This window comes from Equus quagga, chromosome 1, assembly GCF_021613505.1.
Source record: "Equus quagga isolate Etosha38 chromosome 1, UCLA_HA_Equagga_1.0, whole genome shotgun sequence".
In the NCBI taxonomy this organism is placed as follows: Eukaryota; Metazoa; Chordata; class Mammalia; order Perissodactyla; family Equidae; genus Equus; species Equus quagga.
In genome coordinates, this window is record NC_060267.1 from 12,738,087 (window position 1) to 12,745,537 (window position 7,451).

Sequence of the window (7,451 nt, forward strand, 5' to 3'; positions counted from 1 at the left end):
ATGCCAACAGTTTGGAAGGTCTTCCTCCTCTTTCCCCCACACTACTGTCCAGTCTCTCCCCAGGCTCAGTTTATCCAGGTTAGACAATGGCTGGACTCTAACTGGCAGTGGGAGTGCCCGGGGAGGGGGTTGACAGGGTTAAATGTTCAGATGGTAGGGCAATTGTGAACAGATGACACTGCTGGGAATGGATTCCAGCAAATTCACAAGCACATTAAACTCTGACAAAGACATATCTGGTGGAGGGAAATTGGTACCTTGTACCAAGCCCTTGTTCAAAACACACATCCACTTTCCCACACAGTCTGAGAGTTCCACAAGGGGACCCCTAGCCAGGTTCTGTCTCATTGGAATTCCAAAATACTGATCAATAGCCAACCTCTGAGATATTCCAACCAGCAAAGCTGTTTCTCAACATTCTCATAGAACCAGCCCTAAGCAGAGTTTCTATCAGCCTCTCTATGTGTGAACACCTTCAGGGATGTGCACCTCATTCTTTCTCATCTTTTCTCTCCAGACAGCTCCGATTTGTTCTTCTAAAATTAGTGTCTCTTTTAATCCCTTTTCTACCCTCCCTTGTGACCAAAGACAATGTTGTAAAGCTTGATCAATCATTGCAACAATGACTGCACCAACACTGTGCCTGGCCATTCTGAGAATCGGGGATTAAAAAAAAAAAAGGAAAACAGGAAGAAAGAAAGAATAAGTGAAAGAAAGGAAGGAAGAAACAGAGAAAGAATGAAAGGAAGGAAGACAGGAAGGAACTGTTTCATCCTCCAGAACTGACTGGCGTTGGGAGAGGGGCTCAGGAAGGAGGAGGAATTGGGGAAATAGATGTGTAAGCAGGTAAATTAGTTGTTCAGGACCGTTGTACCAAGTGCTACACACTGGGGGCCTTAAACAACAGAAATGTACGGCCTCACAGTTCTGGAGGCTCGAAGTTCAAAACAAACGTGTTGGGGCGAGCCCGTGGCCGAGTGGTTAAGTCTGCTTGCTCCACTTCAGCAGCCCAGGGTTTCACTGGTTCAGATCCTGGGCGTGGACATGGCACTGCTCACCAGGCCATGCTGAGGCGGCATCCCACATAGCACAACCAGAAGGACCTAGAGCTAGAATATACAACTATGTACTGGGGGGCTTCAGGGAGAAAGAAAAGAGGAAAAAAAAGAAGATTGGCAACAGATGTTAGCTCAGGCGCCAATCTTTAAAAAAAAAAGTGTCCACAGGATTGCTTCCTTGGACTGTGAGGGAGAATCTGTTTCAGGCCGGTTTTTGACATTCCTGTAGTTAGTCTGAGGGTGAGAGTTAAGAGTTTGGGTTCAGGTTCAGGTTTTGGATTGGGTTTGGGTTAGATTGTTGGAGTGCAGGTTCAGGTACCGGTTTGGGCTAGGGCTATGGCTGGGCTAACGTGAGCGAGGGTTTAGGGTTTGAGGTTTGGCTAGGGCTATAGCTTGGGTTAGGGTTTGGGCTGGAGTTTGGCTTCGGAATCAGTTGCGGGTTGAGGTTTGTCTTGGGGTTCGGGTTTGGGTTCAGCTTGGGGTTAGGGTTCGGGTTAGTGTTAGGGTTGGATTTAGCATTAGGGTTAGGGGTCATGGGTTAAAGTTAGAGGTTAAGGTTAGGGTTCAGGTTCAGGTTTAGGGTTTAGGGTTATTGTTAGGGTTTAGGGTTCACGTTGTGGTTCGGGGTTTGGGTTCGGGTTCGGGTTAGGATTTGGGCAAGGGCTACAGCTAGGATTAGGGGTAAAGATAGGCTTGTGTTCTGTTTGGGGTTTGAGGGTTAGGGTTGTGTTAGGGCTGGGGTCATGGCCAGGGTTAGCGGTAGGGGGTAGGGTTTATGGGTCAGGGCTAGGAGTGTGTGTGTCGTGAGGGGCCACAGGTGCACGGTGAAGGTTAGGTTAGGGTTCAGGGTTAGGGTTGGTGTTAGCGATCAGGGTTGATGATTTTGTTGGCGTCAGGTGGGGGCAGGGCCGAGGGCAGAGTCCCATTAGGAATAGGGTCCGGGTCGAGGGCTAGGAGTGACAGTGAGGGGTCTGGGATTATGGTTAGGGTCCTGGTCATGGCTCACTAAATTTAGCCCACAGTGGCAGGAACCCCACCCCGGGTCCTGTCGACAATAGGCTCCTCATGCCGGGCCCCTGACGTACAGCCCACGCCCTTGCCCTCCCCAGCCCACACCCCCAGGCCGGAGCTCCAACTCCCTGCACAACGAGTTGAGGGCATGGGGCTCCTGCAGGAGCCAGGAACACGCCTCAAGCTCCTACCCACGGACGCTGCCACTGCCAGCACGGCCTGCGAACACACCAAGGACAGGACACGTGCGGTGTTCACCTCTTTGCAACCTCAGCCATCAGCCCAGGCCAGACAGCAGGGAGCGCGATGGCCCCAGCGTGGCCGGCAGGGCCCGGGGGAGGCAGCAGCGAAGCACACAGAGCGAGGTCGAGGTGTGTACTAGCACTGTGTGCTCAGGCTCTGCTCCACTCAGCACCCCCCGATTTGCCCCTGTTCTCCCGGGGGGCACTCCATTGTCACGTCCACTTACGTGTTCGCCAGGTTTGGGCTTCCGTGAGCCCCACGGGGGAGGCGGGGGAGGGGAACCAGCGGCGGGAAAAGGATCCCTTCCACAGCCCGCAAACAGCAAACCCCCAGGTCAGGAGGAGCCGAGAGCGGAACTGGAGAGTTGGACAGCCAGCATAATGTCTGGATTAGGGTTAGGGTTGGGGATAGGATTGGTTTAGCGTTGAGGTTAGAAGTTAGGGTTAGGGGTTCAGTTTCGGGGTTCGCATATTGAGTTAGGGTTTGGGTTTCAGATCGGGTTTGGGTTAGGGGTTAGGGTTGGCGTCGCAGTCGGGGTCAGGGGTCAGTCACGGTCAGGGTGAGGGTCAGAGTCAGGAGTTAGGGTTAGGGGTTAGGGTTAGAGGGTTAGGGCTAGGGCTTGGGTCAGGGTCAGAGTCAGGGGTAGGGGTAAGGGGATTGGGGTTGAGGTAAGTGCTGGGGTGGGGTTAGGGTTAGATTTCGGGCTAGGGCTAGGGCAAGGTTAGGATTGGCTTCGCGGTTGGGGTCAAGGGTCAGAGTCAGGGGTTACGGGTTAGGGTTGGGGTTAGAGTTGGGGTGAGGGTGAAGTATTAGGGTATTAGGGTTGGCATTGGAGTTAGGGTAAGAGGGTAGAGGATTAGGGTGAGGGAAACAGTGGAAACTTGTTTCTTGCCACACCAATATTACCAGACTGTTCCTGTTGATTTTGTTTTGGGAATCAAAGTGGGAAGGGTGGGGTGATAACAGAAATTGACGGAATGGAAATACTAGTAAGAACAGAAAATAAAATTATTCCCAATGCCTCATATTCACTTATATGAAATTGGATCCCATTAGCCATAAAAGTAAATGACACAAGAATCAGGCATTTGAGTTTGATTAGTTGAGTAAAGTGGTAAAGTTATACTAGCCCTGTGTATTGATTATGGCTAGGTTTGTGTGTGTGTGTCCATTAAATGCAAAACTTGGGCTGATGTACTTACTATGATACATATCACTTCGTTCCTAGCATGCAAACTTCTTTAAATGAACAGGAATGGCATCCATCCCAATTCATGCATATCATCAAGAGAGAAGAAAACCTTTTCTATGCTTTAAAAGTTCCTCTAATTTGCTTCTAATTTATTCATGTAGAAACAATCAAGAATTATTATCGTTATATAGATTATTCTCTGGTGTAATTGCAAACTATAGGTTGAATTCTCTGTGTAGATACTCTGCCAATACAAACTATAATTCTTCCTGGCATAATCATCTTTAAAACATCAGTGAGCACTGTGTTGTTCTACATGAAACATCACTTTGCAAACTTTAATTTAAACACTAGGTGTCACTGTTATTTTTCCATTGGAATTATCATTTTTTTCTTTCCTTTTTTTTTCTGTTTAGACCTGGAAAGGTAGAGGGCAGTAATGGGAAATCATACAAAAGTGACAGTGTTTGCCTGATGACTCACAATTGAAAGTTGTATTATCTTCCTTCCTGCTTCTCACCTACTTGCTAAGCGTCACAGGCAACTTAACCATCATCACACTCACCCTGGTGGACACTCACCTCAAGACCCCCATGTATTCTTTCCTTCGGAATTTTTCATTCTTAGAAATTTCCTATACTACTACGTGCATTCCTAAATTGCTGGCTACTATGGCAACTGGGGACAAAACCATTTCCTATAACAGTTGTGTTGCTCAAGTGTTTTTTGCCTTCCTTCTTGGAGCATCAGAATTTTACCTGCTGGCAGCTATGTCCTATGACCGCTATGTTGCCCTCTGTAAGCCCCTGCATTACACCACTATCATGAACACCAAGATCTGCATACAGCTCGTCCTCAGTTGTTGGTTTGCTGGTTTTTTGTCATCTTTCCACCACTCATCTTAGGCTTAGTCCTTCACTTCTGTGCCTCCAACATTGTTGATCATCTCTACTGTGACACTTCTCCCCTCATGCATATCTCCTGCTCAGACACACAGCTTCTGGAGATGATGGGATTCATCTCAGCTGTGGCAACACTCATAGTCACATTGGTAATAGTGATAATATCCTATACCTATATTGCCTTGACCATTTTAAGAATCTCTTAAGCTAGTCAGAGGAGAAAGGGTTTTTCAACATGTTCTTCTCACTTGATTGTGAGATCCCTTTCTTATGGCAGCTGCACCTTCATGTATCTTAAACTATCAGTCAAACAAAGAATATCTCTTTCCAGGGGAATTGCAGTGCTCAATACCTCCATTGCTCCACTTTTGAATCCTTTCATCTACACCTTATGGAACCACCAAGTGAAAAAAGCCTTCATGAATATGATACACAGGGTTGTTTCTTTCTCAAGCAAGTGAATATACTATTGCATTATATATAAAGGAAATGAACAAAGTTGTCTGAAATAATACCAGTGTATCCAATAAAAGCTCCAATACATAATTTCCTCCTTTTTCCCCCTTTCATTTCTTTGATTTTCATCTTTATCTCTTTTCAAGTTTTATTTTCACAAAAATCTTTGTTCTAAAGATGTTAATTCTTTACATTCTTTAATAGAGACTTTTTTTCGCATCTTTCTTCCTTTTCCACTGGATGTATGACAGAAATTAAGTATTTAATCTGCTTCATCTGTCTTTCAATTCTAGTAGTCAAGACTACAAAATATATTTCACTTGGAATTATATTTAATGTAGCATGTGATGCAAATTTTATTACTATCCTTCATTTGTGATCAGGTACAAACTACTTAAAACTAATATTCATTTATATTTTTTGTAATACTACCAACTTATTGGTGCACATTCTATTTAAAATAATAAGAAATTGTAACAGAGATTAGCCATAGTGTTGATGCTCATCTTTAAAAATGTTTATTTCTTTAAAGAAATTATTGTTGTTTTAAAGTACATTCTATAGAAACTAGTTATGTATAAGAAAGCATATTTGACAAATACTATCTAAAGGAGCAAATAAAAGATAGGCAGGAATAAAATACATGTAGTATATAAGTGACTAGACAATTAAATAGGTTTATGTAGAATAAGTAGAATGAACCAGATCTTAAAAGATATTTGAGTCATGAATATAATTTCAAGAAAAATGGTCATTTAAACAAATTATTACATTTTTTCCTTGATAATTTAGACATAATTTTTTATCCATTTTTAGAAAGTACACCTAATAATCCTGAAGCATTATCTAACTTTTAGAAATTTTAAGAGCAAAAAAATATATATGTAACATTTTGAGACAATCTAATAAAAATAAAAGCTAAGCCTCTCTCACTATTCTGATTAATTTTGATTCTGTTATTTGCCAACAGGAAGAATTTGTTTAAAACACAGTCCAAGTTAAACCATTAATTTATCATTGAGCCATGCTGTGATGCTTTCTTATGTATTTTTAAATATCTGTCATCTATTCCCTATTTACCATATAGGATGTTCTTTAACTCTTATTAAGGATCTAGCACTTCTAAACTAAGACTCCCCCGTTCCACTCCCAGGCAGATTAAAGTTACATCTATCTTCTCTGTTATTTCAGTTTGACTATGACATATCACTTCATATTGTATCTATTAGAACAGCTACCTGTTGGCCTCTGAATCCTGAATCCCTGCGTAGTTTATTATTGCTGTTTTTTGGTTTTGTTTTTGTTTAAATTGGGTCTCTAATAGGTAACACAACTTTTTAAGACAGGTACAACTTATTTCTTGAGAAAGCTTCCACCTGAAATGCTGAAACATTTTACCTTGAAACGCTTTCACCTTTTCTGTTCCAGTGAGGTCAGCTAGATAAGAAATATACCATTAAAATAAGACCTATATTTTATTCACTAGTCACTAAATTACAGGCACTGATAGGTGTTTTATACAATTCATGTAGTTACGGAAACAGTGTGATATAATACTTATTATTAGCATTATGCTTAAGAGCAAAAGATAACTCAGTGAGGCTAAGATCATTTTGAAAGATATAAAGCCAAAAAGAATAGTGAAAATTTAAACTCAGGAAGGCTTGGTTTTCATTACTCCAATTGAAGATATTGATATCTTTTAAACACTTATTTTAAGCCTGTTCTCCAGACATTTCTGAGTTGTCTGGTAGAGGATATTTCTTTCCTTTCCCTATTGAGCACTCTGAACGAAAACTAAAAGAGTATTTGTAGTATGACTTTTATCCTGCTTGCTATCATCCTTACCTAAAGCTCCAACACTCTTGGGCTTTCTATCTTCTTGTCTCAAAACTAATAAGCTGTCTTGAGCCCTCTAAGTACTCAATCAAATATCACCTTTCCTAAGAACATTGTCTGTGTTTCAAGGCAGAGTTAGTCACTCAATTCTCTGGGCAACCTCATCCTTAATACATTGTTTTTCAAGTAACTCACTGGCATCTATCCTAACTTGTCAATTTATATGCCCATAAATTTAGCTCTTTTGAATTAATTTTTCTGAACTGAATTCTCTTAGATATCTACTTCTCTGTCTGTTTATGGTCACAGTTGTGCTTTTGTTCATTCATCAAATTAATCCTCCAGAATTTAAATAAAATACCTATGACTAAAAGACTCTCATTTGGGGTCCGGCCCTGTGGCCGAGTGGTTAAGTTTGCGCGCTCCGCTGTGGAGGCCCAGGGTTTCGCCGGTTCAGATCCTGGGTGCTGACATGGCACCTCTCGTCAGGCCACTCTGAGGCAGCGTCCCACAGGCCACAACTAGAAGGACCTGCAACTAAGGTATACAACTATGTACCGGGGGGATTTGGGGAGATAAAAGCAGAAAAAAAAAAGGAAGACTCTCATTTGTTATTTAAAAGAGACCTATAGAAACTCCCATACTTTGTCTCCAGAAACATCTCAACTTGTGGTCAATTAATAACATAAAATCTCTTCTCCTCCAAATAGAATTTTTATTTGAAAAATTTTTATTATAAATACAACATCA

The 7,451-nt window shown here is 42.4% G+C and overlaps 1 pseudogene; it reads left to right on the forward strand.

Moving 5' to 3' along the window:
- Nucleotides 1-3,943: 3,943 nt before the first annotated feature.
- On the forward strand, nt 3,944-4,867 carry LOC124237323 (olfactory receptor 6C74-like; annotated as a pseudogene).
- Nucleotides 4,868-7,451: the final 2,584 nt, after the last annotated feature.